Genomic DNA, 13,717 nt, shown 5'->3' with positions numbered 1-13,717 from the left:
TCTACCTCTGACAAAAAAAAAAACATAATAAATAATCTATATAGTAGGTTAAAAGGTGATAATGTTATATAAAAGAGAAAAATTAAAAGAGGGTAAGGTGATAGGAAATCCCAGGAAGAGGGAGTGGTACAAGTTGCGTTTTTTAAAAAATTGGTTTGTCAAAGTGGTCTTTATTTCAAAGGTGAGATGAGTACAGACTTGAAGGAGACAGGTAATTTATTGGAATTATAGCATTCTGGCAAGAGGGAACAACTGGAGCAAAGACCCCAAAGCAGGGGCAGTTCTGTCTTAGTTGGGGAACAGCAGGGAGGCCCGTGTGATTGGACTGGAGGAGGCACGAGGGAACATTAAGGGGTAGGTCAGGTAGAACAGGAGCACAGGTAGTGCAGGGTGTCGTGGGTCATTCTACTCAGAATACAATGGGGAGTCATTGCAGGGTTTTAAACAAAGGGTCACATATGTTTCACGTTTTAAATGTGTCCTGATATCCAAAAGAGGAGACTACACTATTGTGAACAGGAGAAGAAGTAGGGAGAACTTTATAGGTGCTATTGCCAGTATTCAGACCATGGACAATAGTGTCTTTGACTTAGATAGCAGCAAAGGTCGTAAGAAGTGGTGAGACTCTGGGTATATTTTATAAGTAAAACTAGTATTATCTCTTGACACATGTGATATCGAATATAAGAGAAAAATGGGAGTCAAGGATGACTTCAAGGATTTTTTTCTAAGAAACTAAAAATATGAAGTGTGACTGGGAAGGCAATAAATCACACAAGTTAACAGGTAATTAAGAGTTTAATTATAGGTCTGTTTCATTCATAATATATACTAGATGTCAGCATTGAGATTTTGAGTTTAAAGATGAAATTAGGGTTTGGGAGAGAGGTCTGGATAAACGATATCATTTGAGGAATTATTATGATTTCGTGTTAAACTATGAGATGGAATTAAGTCACATTAGAGAAAAGTGAAAGTCGCTCAGTCATGTCTGACTCTTAGCGACCCCATGGTCTATACAGTCCATGGAATTCTCCAGGGCAGAATACTGGAGTGGGTAGCCTTTCCTTTCTCCAGGGGATCTTCCCAACCCAGGGATTGGACCCAGGTCTCCCACATTGCAGGTGGATTATTTACCAGCTGAGCCACAAAGGAAGCCCAAGAATATTGGAGAGGGTAGCCTATCCCTTCTCCAGCAGATCTTCCTGACCCAGGAATTGAATTGGTGTCTCCTGTATTTCGGGAGAAGGCAATGGCACCCCACTCCAGTACTCTTGCCTGGACAATCCCATGGATGGAGGAGCCTGGGGGGCTGCAGTCCATGGGGTCGCTAAGAGTCAGACATGACTGAGTGACTTCACTTTCACTTTTCACTTTCATGCATTGGAGAAGGACATGGCAACCCACTCCAGTATTCTTGCCTGGAGAATCCCAGGGATGGCAGAGCCTGGTGGGCTGCCATCTATGGGGTTGGACACAACTGAAGTGACTTAGCAGCAGCAGCAGCTCCTGTATTGCAGGCGGGTTCTTTACCAACTGAGCTATCAGGGAAGTCCACAGAAGAGGGGGAAAAAAGAAGACTCAAAGACTATGCCTTGGGAAACTTGTATTATCAAGAAGTCAGAGTGAAAAAGATGAAGTAGCAGAAGAGAATAAGGAAGAAAACAAGCAGGTAGGTGAACAAAGCCAAGAGAATCAGATCAGATCAGATCAGATCAGTCGCTCAGTCATGTCCGACTCTTTGCGACCCCATGAATCGCAGCACGCCAGGCCTCCCTGTCCATATAGTATCCTAAAAACCAAGTGAAGAGAGTATATTTATTTTTCTCTTTAGTTAATAAATTTGATGACAATGGCCATCATTTGGAGAACAAACACACAGATCTCACTTGATAGTACAATGCTTATCTTCTCCTCTTGAACAGTTACAGGGTTTCGAAGGTAGCAGGTGACATTTCCATGGGTGCTCTGTATTAGAAGGGTCATCTTCATGTTGAACAATTTGTCTGTATCTTGTGAATGGGATTTTGAGGAAGGTGGGATGATCTCTTCTCTGCTGTCTCTCCATTCCATTTGAGGCTGTGGAAACCAACCTCCTGAATTACACTCCACTAAAAGACCTTTGGTATTAGGAGGATGCACCAGAATCTGTGTTTCTAGGCTTGTAGCTGTTGGAAAGAAAAGGGAAAACAAGATTCAGGTGATGGGTTGGGGAAATATGAGAGTAGGAAAAGCCCCTTTCCACTGTAAATCTTATGCCTGTAGGTATACTGACAGCTAAGCACTGTAAGGTTCTGATTGTTCCTATGAGCTAATCAAAAGGGAAACAGGCTAAGCCAGACTGAAGTGTTGTGGTATACAAACTTAACACCCCAGTCCTAAAAAATCAGGACAGTGCATTTGTTTGATCTATTCATTTAGACAGTCAAAAATATTTATTGATTATTTTCTAAACCTAGGAGACAGAGTTAGGTCATGGATGAACAAAAACAATCAAGATCTCAGTCCTCATAGAATTTATAGTGTAACATTTTTCTTATATTTTCATCATTAATCTCATCAGTTCAGTTCAGCCGCTCAGTCATGTCCGACTCTTTGCAACCCCATGAATCACAGCACGCCAGGCCTCCCTGTCCATCATCAACTCCCGGAGTCTACCCAAACCCATGTCCATCAAGTCGGTGATGCCATCCAGCCATCTCATCCTATGTCGTCCCCTTCTCCTCCTGCCCCCGATCCTTCCCAGCATTAGGGTCTTTTCTAGTGAGTCAACTCTTCCCATGAGGTTACTATAATTTATTATTAAATAGTAAATAGTATAAAATCTAGTTTGCAGCTTTAATTGAAACTTTAATTTATGTGCTCTTTGGCTAACCCAATATTATCAAAACAAATTTTTATGTATCTGTTTAGAGAAAATAAACAAGTTTTTGAAAAAATTTCAGTATATTGCTGGGGATGTAAGACTTGCCTAAATTGTGAACAAAGAATGAGCAGAGATTTAAAAAATTACTCCATTTTACTTTACATTAAAGTTACTTTAAATTAATGTCTGTTAAAATTTCTGCAGTGATGGAAGTATTCCATATATCTGTGGTCCAAACTGTAGTGTTTGCTACATGAGACTTTAGCACCTAAAATGTAATCAATAAGATTAAAGAACTAAATTTTCAATTTTAATTTTTACTTTTAATTTTATTAAATAAAAATTGAAGTAGCCACATGTGGCTAGTGGCTATCACATTGGATAGGTTAGTTCTAGGCAATACAGATGAGTGTCACAATAGCCAATGAAAATGTTATGTGTGAATGGGCCTTGGACCCTACCCTTATGCCCTCACATTTGGGAACCCCTTCAATTAACTTTGAGTCTTCCATTTCCCCACCATTTCTGTGCTATTCAGAAAACTTGAAGACTGAGGTAATTTTGGAGGACATGGAAGATTGTGGATAAGGCTTTTTGAACTAGATTTAGAACGAGTTCAGTTCAGTTCAGTTGCTTAGTCGTGTCTGACTCTTGGTGACCCCATGGATCACGGTACACCAGGCCCCCCTGTCCATCACCAACTCCCGGAGTCTACTGAAACTCATCTCCATTGAGTTGGTGATGTCATCCAACCATCTCATACTCTGTCGTCCCCTTCTCCTGCCTTCAATCTTTCCCAGCATTAGGGTCTTATTTTCAAATGAGTCAGTTCTTCACATCAGGTGGCCAAAGTGTTGGAGTTTCAGCTTCAGTATTAGTCCTTCCAATGAACACTCAGGACTGATTTCCTTTAGGATGGACTGGTTGGATCTCCTTGCAGTCCAAGGGACTCTCAAGAGTCTTCTCCAACACCACAGTTCAAAAGCATCAATTCTTCTGTGATCAGCTTTCTTTATGGTCCAACTCTCACATCCATACATGACCACTGGAAAAACCATAGCCTTGACTAGATGGACCTTTGTTGGCAAAGTAATGTCTCTGCTTTTGGTTGGTCATAACTTTCCTTCCAAGGAGTAAGTGTCTTCTAATTTCATGGCTGCAGTCACCATCTGCAGTGATTTTGGAGCCCCCCAAAATAAAGTCAGCCACTGTTTCCCCATCTGTTTGCCATGAAGTTATGGGACCACATGCCATGATCTTCGTTTTCTGAATGTTGAGCTTTAAGCCAACTTTTTCACTCCCCTCTTTCACTTTCATCAAGAGGCTTTTGAGTTCCTCTTCACTTTCTGCCATAAGGGTCGTGTCATCTGCATATCTCAGGTTACTGATATTTCTCCTGGCAATCTTGATTCCAGCTTGTGCTTCATCCAGCCCAGCGTTTCTCATGATGTACTCTGCACATAAGTTAAATAAGCAGGGTGACAATATATAGCCCTGATGTACTCCTTTTCCTATCTGGAACCAGTCTGTTGTTTCATGTCCAGTTCTAACTGTTGCTTCCTGACCTGCATATAGATTTCTCAAGAGGCAGGTCAGGTGGTCTGGTATTCCCATCTCTTTCAGAATTTTCCACAATTTATATTGACCCACACAGTCAAAGGCTTTCGCATAGTCAATAAAGCAGAAATAGATGCTTTTCTGAACTCTCTTGGATCGATGATCCAGCGGATATTGGCAACTTGATCTCTGGTTTTTCTGCCTTTTCTAAAACCAGCTTGAACATCTGGAAGTTCATGGTTCACGTATTGCTGAAGCCTGGCTTGGAGGATTTTGAGCATTACTTTACTAGCGTGTGAGATGAGTGCAATTGTGTGGTAGTTTGAGCATTCTTTGGCATTGCCTTCCTTTGGGATTTGAATGAAAACTGACCTTTTCCAGTCCTGTGGCCACTGCTGAGTTTTCCAAATTTGCTGGCATATTGAGTGCAGCACTTTCACAGCATCATCTTTTAGAATTTGAAATAGCTCAACTGGAATTCCATCACCTCCACTAGCTTTGTTCGTACTGATGCTTCCTAAGGCCCACTTGACTTCACATTCCAGGATGTCTGGCTCTAGGTGAGTGATCACACCATTGTGATTATCTGGGTCATGAAGATCTTTTTTGTACAGTTCTTCTGTGTATTCTTGTCACTTCTTCTTAATATCTTCTGCTTTTGTTAGGTCCATACCATTTCTGTCCTTTATTGAGCCCATCTTTGCATGAAATGTTCCCTTGGTATCTCTATTTTCCTTGAAGAGATCTCTAGTCTTTCCCATTCTGTTGTTTTCCTCTATTTCTTTGCATTGATCGCTGAGGAAGGCTTTCTTATCTCTCCTTGGTATTCTTTGGAACTCTGCATTCAGATGGGTATATCTTTCCTTTTTGCCTTTCCTTTTCCTTAGTTTGATTTAGAACTAAGTAGTCAGTAAATTGAGTCAAGGAGAAATGGGAATAAGAATGATTATTAAAAAGACAATTGTAAAGATTTAGGTCACTTCTAGAGTCAGGTTTTACTAAAGTGTTGCCAAGAAATAATTGAAAAAAATAGTAATAAATCCTGAATGGATTCTGTTGACACTTTACAGATCTAACAGTGCATATGGACATGGGAAAACAGACAGTTCTTGCTGATAAAGGTAATGTGTGCAGAGACAAAATTTGCATTCTTAATCCTCCACTTTTCCCCATTTAAAGACTAAATATATGAATCTGAACTTGCTAACTAAACCCTGACTATGAAATGGTCAGAAATATTGAGAATATTCTTAATACTCAGTCTCAGATGGACTGAGAATCATGGATGCATAGAAGTCTCAGAGGGATCCATCCTTACCTGTGACCTTTACCTCTGTGATGGCCTCCTCATAGAAATCACCATCTTTGAAGAAACAGTGGTACGTCCCATCATCATCAGCATTCACACTAAAGATTCTGAGGGTCAGCTTACCCTCTCCAATAGCGTCTGTGAGGAGCTCTGTCCGCTCCACATAATTAGGGATGGTTTCTCCATACAAGTCTTTACCATCCTTGTACAGGTGAACAGGTCTTTTGTAGTGGTTCCGGAACCAGCGTATCTCCATGTGTTCTGCAGTCTGTGGTGGGGACAGCTGGCAACTGAGCTCAACTTTTCCACCCAGTGGAGCCAAGATTGGCCCCTCTATACCATTCACTGTGAACTCCTCTGGGAACGGAGACAGTAACCACAGGGTGAGAGTATGAGCCAGGGCACAGCATTTACTTCGTTCATATATGTACCTCCTGAGTTCCTAGCTTTCTAGGTATCAATGGGCTTTTAGTGTCCGACTCTTTGCAACCCCATGGACTGTAGCTTACAACGCTCCTCCGTCCGTGGGATTATCCAGGCAGGAGTACTGGAGTGGGTTGCCATTTCCTTCTCCAGAGGATCTCCCCAACCCAGGGATCGAACCTGGGTCTCCTGCATCGTAGGCAGATGCTTTACCATCTGAGCCACCAGGGAAGTCCACAAATACCACCTATACGACTGCCTTAATTTTTTAGTGTCTTTCTAGATACTCCCAAATTTTCCCTTTGAATAAGATCGAGACATACATTTCAAGGAAATAGAAAAGCAGAGACCAGCTAAAAGTCCACCAGGCTAGGTACGTAATAATGGTACAGTATTGAGAAGAGTTCCCTGTGCTATACAACAGGTCCTTACTATTTATCTATTTCATACACGTGGTGGTGGTTTAGTCACTAGTCATGTCAGACCCTTGTGACTCCATGAACTGTAGCCTCTGTCCATGGGATTTCTGAAGCAAGAATACTGGATTAGGTTGCCATTTCCTTCTGTAGGGGATCTTTCTGACCCAGAAATTGAACCTGAGTCTCCTGATTTGCAGGTGGATTCTTTACCACCCGAACCAGCAGAGAAGCCCCTATTCCATATATAGTAGTGTGTATACGTCAATCCCAATCTTCCAGTTTATCCCCCAAATCCTTTCCTCCCTGGTAACCATAAGCTTGTTTTCTACATCTGTGACTGTTTTGTAAATAAGTTTTAGATTAAAAAATAAGTTTTACCATTTTTTAGAGTCCACATATAAGCAATATCATTTGATATTTGTCTTTATGTCTGACTTACTTCATTCAGGGCCACATTCTGCAGGTCCATTTATGTTGCTGCAAATGGCATCATTTCAACTTTTATGGCTGAGTAATAGTCCCTTGTATATAAGTACCATATCTTCTTTATCCATTCGTCAATGGCTACTTAGTTTGTTTCCATGTCTTGACTATTGTAAATAGTGCTGCAATGAATATTGGGTGAATGTATCTTTTTGAATTATGGTTTCTCTGGATATATATCCAGGTGTGGGATTGCCGGAACATATGTTAGTTCTATCCCATCAGGAAGCTTCCATAAGCCTCTTATCCTTCTCTGTCAGAGGGCAAACAGACTGAAAACCACAGTCACAGAAAACTAACCAATATGATCACACGGACCACAGCCTTGTCTAACTCAATGAAAGTATGCATGCCATGTAGGGCCACCCAAGACAGACAGGTCATGGTGGAGAGTTCTGACAAAATGTGGTCCATTGGAGAAGGGAATGGCAAACCACTTCATTATTCTTGCCTTGAGAACCCCATGAACAGTATGAAAATGCAAAAAGATAGGACACTGAAAGATGAACTCCCTATCTTTAGGTCAGTAGGTGCCCAATATGCTACTGGAGGTCAGTGGAGAAATAACTCCAGAAAGAATGAAGAGACGGAGCCAAAGCAAAAACAAAACTCAGTTGTGGATGTGACTGGTGATAGAAGCAGTCCTATGCTATAAAGAGCAATATTGTATAGGAACCTGGAATGTTAGGTCCATGAATCAAGGCAAATTAAACGTGGTCAAACAGGAGATGGCAAGAGTGAACATCGACATTTTAGGAATCAGTGAACTAAAATGGACTGGAATGGGTGAATTTAACTCAGATGACCATTATATCTACTACTGTGGGCAAGAATTCCTTAGAAGAAATGGAGTAGCCATCATAGTCAACAAAAGAGTCTGAAATACAGTACTTGGATGCAATCTCAAAAACGACAGAATGATCTCTGTTCATTTCCAAGGAAAACCATTCAATATCACAGTAATCCGTCTATGCCTCACCCAGTAATGCTGAAGAAGCTGAAGTTGAACGGTTCTATGAAAACCTACAAGACCTTCTAGAACTAACAAGCAAAAAGATATCCTTTTCATTATAGAGGACTGGAATGCAAAATCAGGAAGTCAAGAAGCACCTGGAGTAATAGGCAAATTTAGCCTTGGAGTACACAATGAAGTAGGGCAAAGGCTAACAGAGTTTTGCCAAGAGAACGCACAAGGCATAGCAAACACCCTTTTCCAACAACACAAGAGAAGACTCTACACAGGAACATCACCAGATGGTCAACACTGAAATCAGATTGATCATATTCTTTGCAGGCAAAGAAGGAGAAGCTTTATACAGTCAGCAAAAACAAGGCCAGGAGCTAACTGTGGCTCAGATCATGAACTCCTCAATGCCAAATTCAGACTTAAATTGAAGAAAGTAGGGAAAACCACCAGAAAATTCAGGTATGACCTAAATCAAATACCTTATGATTACACAGTGTAAGTGAGAAACAGATTCAAGGGACTAGATCTGAAAGACAGAGTGCCTGATGAACTATGGATGGAGGTTCATGACATTGTACAGGAGACAGGGATCAAGCCCAATACCAACAAAAAGAAATGCAAAAAAGCAAAATGGCTGTCTGAGGAGGCCTTACAAATAGCTGTGAAAAGAAGAGGAGCAAAAAGCAAGGGAGGAAAGGAAAGATATACCCATCTGAATGCAGAGTTCCAAAGAGTAGCAAGGAGAGATAAGAAAGCCTTCCTCAGTGATCAGTGCAAAGAAATAGAGGAAAGCAACAAAATGGGAAAGACTAGAAATCTCTTCAAGAAAATTAGAGATACCAACGGAACATTTCATGCAAAGATGGGTTCAATAAAGGACAGAAATGGTATGGCCCTAACAGAAGAAGAAGATATTAAGAAGAAGTGGCAAGAATACACAGAAGAACTGTACAAAAAAGATGTTCAAAGCCCAGATAATCACGATGGTATGATCACTCACCTAGAACTAGACATCTGGAATGTGAAGTCAAGTGGGCTTTAGGAAGAATCACTACGAACAAAGCTAGTGGAGGTGATGGAATTCCAATTCAGTTCAGTTCAGTTCAGTCTCTCAGTTATGTCCGACTCTTTGTAACCCCATGAACTGCAGTACGCCAGGCCTCCCTGTCCATCACCAACTCCCAGAGTTTACTCAAACTCATGTCTGTTGAGTCAGTGATACCATCCAACCATCTCATCCTCTGTCATCCTCTTCTCCTCCTGCCCTCAATCTTTCCCAGCATGAAGGTCTTTTCAAATGAGTCAGCTCGTCACATCAGGTGGCCAAAGTACTGGAGTTTCAGCTTCAACATCAGTCCTTCCAATGAACACCCAGGACTGATCTCCTTTAGGATGGACTGGTTGGATCCAGTCCAAGAGACTCTCAAGAGTCTCCTCAAACACCACAGTTCAAAAGCATCAATTCTTTGGCGCTCAGCTTTCTTTATAGTCCAATTCTCATATCTATACATAACTACTGGAAAAACCATAGCCTTGACTAGATGGAAAAAGCAAGAGAGTTCCAGAAAAACATCTATTTCTGCTTTATTGTCTATGCCAAAGCCTTTGACTGTGTGGATCACAATAAACTGGAAAATTCTGAAAGAGATGGGAATACCAGACCACCTGATCTGCCACTTGAGAAATTTGTATGCAGGTCAGGAAGCAATAGTTAGAACTGGACATGGAACAACAGACTGGTTCCAAATGGGAAAAGGAGTACATCAAGGCTGTATATTGTCACCCTGCTTATTTAACTTATATGCAGAGTACATCATGAGAAATGCTGGGCTGGAAGAAGCACAAGCTGGAATCAAGATTGCCGGGAGAAATATCAATAACCTCAGATATGCAGATGACACCACCCTTATGGCAGAAAGTGAAGAGGAACTCAAAAGCCTCTTGATGAAAGTGAAAGAGGAGAGTGAAAAAGTTGGCTTAAAGCTCAACATTCAGAAAATGAAGATCATGGCATCCGGTCCCATCACTTCATGGGAAATAGATGGGAAAGCAGTGGAAACAGTGTCAGACTTTATTTTTGGGGGCTCCAAAATCACTGCAGATGGTGATTGCAGCCAGGAAATTAAAAGACGCTTACTCCTTGGAAGGAAAGTTATGACCAACCTAGATAGCATATTGAAAAGCAGAGACATTATTTTGCCAACAAAGGTCCGTCTAGTCAAGGCTATGGTTTTTCCAGTGGTCATGTATGGATGTGAGAGTTGGACTGTGAAGAAGGCTGAGAGCCGAAGAATTGATGCTTTTGAACTGTGGTGTTGGAGAAGACTGTTGAGAATCCCTTGGACTGCAAGGAGATCCAACCAGTCCATTCTGAAGGAGATCAGCCCTGGGATTTCTTTGGAAGGAATGATGCTAAAGCTGAAACTCCAGTACTTCGGCCACCTCATGCGAAGAGTTGACTTATTGGAAAAGACTCTGATGCTGGGAGGGATTGAGGGAAGGAGGAGAAGGGGATGACAGAGGATGAGATGGCTGGATGGCATCACTGACTCGATGGACGTGAGTCTGCATGAACTCCGGGAGTTGGTGATGGACAGGGAAGCCTGGCGTGCTGCGATTCATGGGGTCGCAAAGAGTCGGACACGACTGAGCCCCTGAACTGAACTGAACTGACTAGACGGACCTTTGTTGACAAAGTAATGTCTCTGCTTTTTAATATGCTGTCTAGGTTGGTCATAACTTCCCTTCAAAGGAGTTATTTCAAATCCTAAAGATGATGCTGTGAAAGTGCTGCACTCAATATGCCAGCAAATTTGGAAAACTCAGCAGTGGCCACAGGACTGGAAAAGGTCCATTTTCATTCCAATCCCAAAGAAAGACAATGCCAAAGAATGCTCAAACTACCACACAACTGCACTCATCTCACACGTTACCAAAGTAATGCTCCAAATTCTCCAAGCCAGGCTTCAACAGTACATGAACTGTGAACTTCCAGATGTTCAAGCTGGATTTAGAAAAGGAAGAAAAACCAGAGATCAAATTGCCAACATCCATAAGATCATTGAAAAAGCAAGAGAATTCCAGAAAAATATCTATTTCTGTTTTATTGACTATGCCAAACCCTTGACTGTGTGGATCACCACAAACTGTGGAAAATTCTGAAAGAGATAGGAATACCAGACTACCTGACCTGCCTCTTGAGAACTCTATATACAGGTCAGGAACCAACAGTTAGAACCAGACATGGAACAACAGACTGTTTCCAAATAAGGAAAGGAGTACATCAAGGCTGTATATTGTCACCCTGCTTATTTAACTTGCATGCAGAGTACATCATGAGAAACGCTGGGCTAGATGAAGCACAAGCTGGAATCAAGATTGCCAGGAGAAATATCAGTAACCTGAGATATGCAGATGACACCACCCTTATGGCTGAACGTGAATACAAACTAAAGAGCCTCTAGATGAAGGTCAAAGAGGAGAGTGAAAAAGTTGGCTTAAAGCTCAACATTCAGAAAACTAAGATCATGGCATCTGGTCCCATCACTTCATGCCAAATAGATGGGGAAACAGTAGAAACAGTGACAGGCTTTATTTCTTTGGACTCCAAAATCACTGCAGATGGTGACTGCAGCCATGTAGTTAAAAGATGCTTACTCCTTGGAAGAAAAGTTACGACCAACCTAGAGAGTATATTAAAAAGCAGAGACATTACTTTGCCACCAAAGGTCTGTCTAGTCAAAGCTATGGTTTTTCCAGTAGTCATGTATGGATGTGAGAATTGGACTATAAAGAGAGCTGAGAGCCAAAGAATTGATATTTTTGAATTGTGGTTTTTGAGAAAACTCCTGAGAGTCCCTTGGACTGCAAGGAGCTCCATCCAGTCCATCCTAAAGGAAATCGGTCCCGAATATTCCTTGGAAGGACTGATGCTGAAGGTGAAACTCCAACACTTTGGCCACCTGATGTGAAGAACTGACTCATTTGAAAAGACCCTGATACTGGGAAAGACTGAAGGCGGGACGAGAAGGGGATAACAGAGGATGAGATGGTTGGACGGCATCATTGACTCAATGGACATGAGCTAGAGTAAACTCTGGGAGTTGGTGATAGACAGTGAGCCCTGGCATGCTGCAGTCCATGGAGTTGCAAAGAGTCGGACACAACTGAGAACTGAACTGAACTGAAACAAACATATGAAAAGAAGCTTAATATCATGTGTCATTAGTAACTATAAATTAAAGCAATCAGATACTACCAAAAACCTATTAAAATGGCTGAAATTCAAACACTGACAACATCAAATGCTGACAAAGATGTGGAGCAAAAGAAACTCTCATTGTTGGTAGGAATGCAAAATGTTATAGCCACTTAACAGAAGAGTTTGGCAATTCCTTACAAAGCTCAATATGTAATCACTATATGTTCTAGCTCTCCGCCTTCTAGATATACAACCCAAATGGGGTTGCATCCACACAAAACTACATCCACACAAAAACTCACATCAATGCTCCTAGCATTTTTATTCATAATTGCCCTCAAATTAGAAGCAAACAATATAACCTTCAATAAGTGAATGAATAAACAAACTCTGGTACATCCAGACAGTGTAATATTATTCAGTGGTAAAAGAACTGAGCCGTCAAATCATGAAGATGCATGGAGGAAACGTAAATGCTTACTGCTAAGTAAGGGGGTCATTATGAAAGGCTATGTATGTATTGTATGATTCCAAGTACACGACATTCTGGAAAAAGGCAAAACTAGGGGAACAGTGAAAACAGCAGTGGTTACTAGGACTTCAGCAGGAGGGAGTGATGAACACAAGGAACGTAGGATATTTTTAATACGGGGTAAAATGGTTCTGTTTGATACTGTAATGGTAGACACATGGCATTATGCATGTATTAATATAGCACATTTGAGGATTTAAGAGCTGAGCAACGAAAAAGGTATGACCGCAAGGTGGCAGTAGCACCTGTATTTGAGAAGCAGTTTGACAGAGGCGTTGGTGACAGTCCCCACAGTATGAGAGACCATTTAGAGGCACAGGGAGCACCATGCAAAAGGGGGAGAAGGGTAAGGGAGCTCACAGGGGAGAGACAAGTCAGGGAGAAGTTTTATGTGTCTAGCAGTGTCACCCCACAGCACAGTGAAGAGTCAGGGCTCTGCAGGACAATAGTGGCTTGGGGTCTCTCTAGCTACAGGGCTTATCTTACCTATGGCTAGCAGATGTTGGGTGCAATTCCAAGGGACATGGAAAGCATAAAGGCATTACATAGTTAAAAGTATGCTCATTTTTTAATATATTTAAAACAATTGGATATGTAAAAATTTGAGTTTGACAATGGCAAGCTTTTGAGTGAGAGGGTCTCAGCCTTACAGAAGTAAGCAGTGTAGGGCCAGTATGCAGAGGCCACTTGCATTCATTTATGTAATAATTTGTTAACACCCAGGGAATTTTATAACACCAAGTACAAACCCTAATGTGAACCTGATTTAATAATATTAATAATTATCAATATTGGTTCATCAATTTCAGTAAATGTATTGATACTGTACTATAGATGTTTGTAGTACGGGAAACTTTGGAAGGGCAGGGAGAAGAAGGGAGAATGGGGTTTTATGGAAATGCTATGTAATTTCTTTTCAACAAATATTTATTTATTTGGCTGTGCCAAGTCTTAGTTGCA

At 41.3% G+C, this 13,717-nt stretch overlaps 1 non-coding gene across 1 annotated transcript; it reads right to left on the bottom strand.

Moving 5' to 3' along the window:
- Positions 1–6,313: 6,313 nt before the first annotated feature.
- On the bottom strand, positions 6,314–6,386 carry TRNAR-ACG (transfer RNA arginine (anticodon ACG)). The gene has a single exon. It is a non-coding gene; the product is annotated as a tRNA-Arg (tRNA).
- Positions 6,387–13,717: the final 7,331 nt, after the last annotated feature.

Source organism: Bos javanicus, chromosome 3 (assembly GCF_032452875.1).
Source record: "Bos javanicus breed banteng chromosome 3, ARS-OSU_banteng_1.0, whole genome shotgun sequence".
Lineage (NCBI taxonomy): Eukaryota > Metazoa > Chordata > Mammalia > Artiodactyla > Bovidae > Bos > Bos javanicus.
Note: the sequence above shows the minus strand (reverse complement) of the source record. Positions and strands in the feature narration are given on the sequence as shown.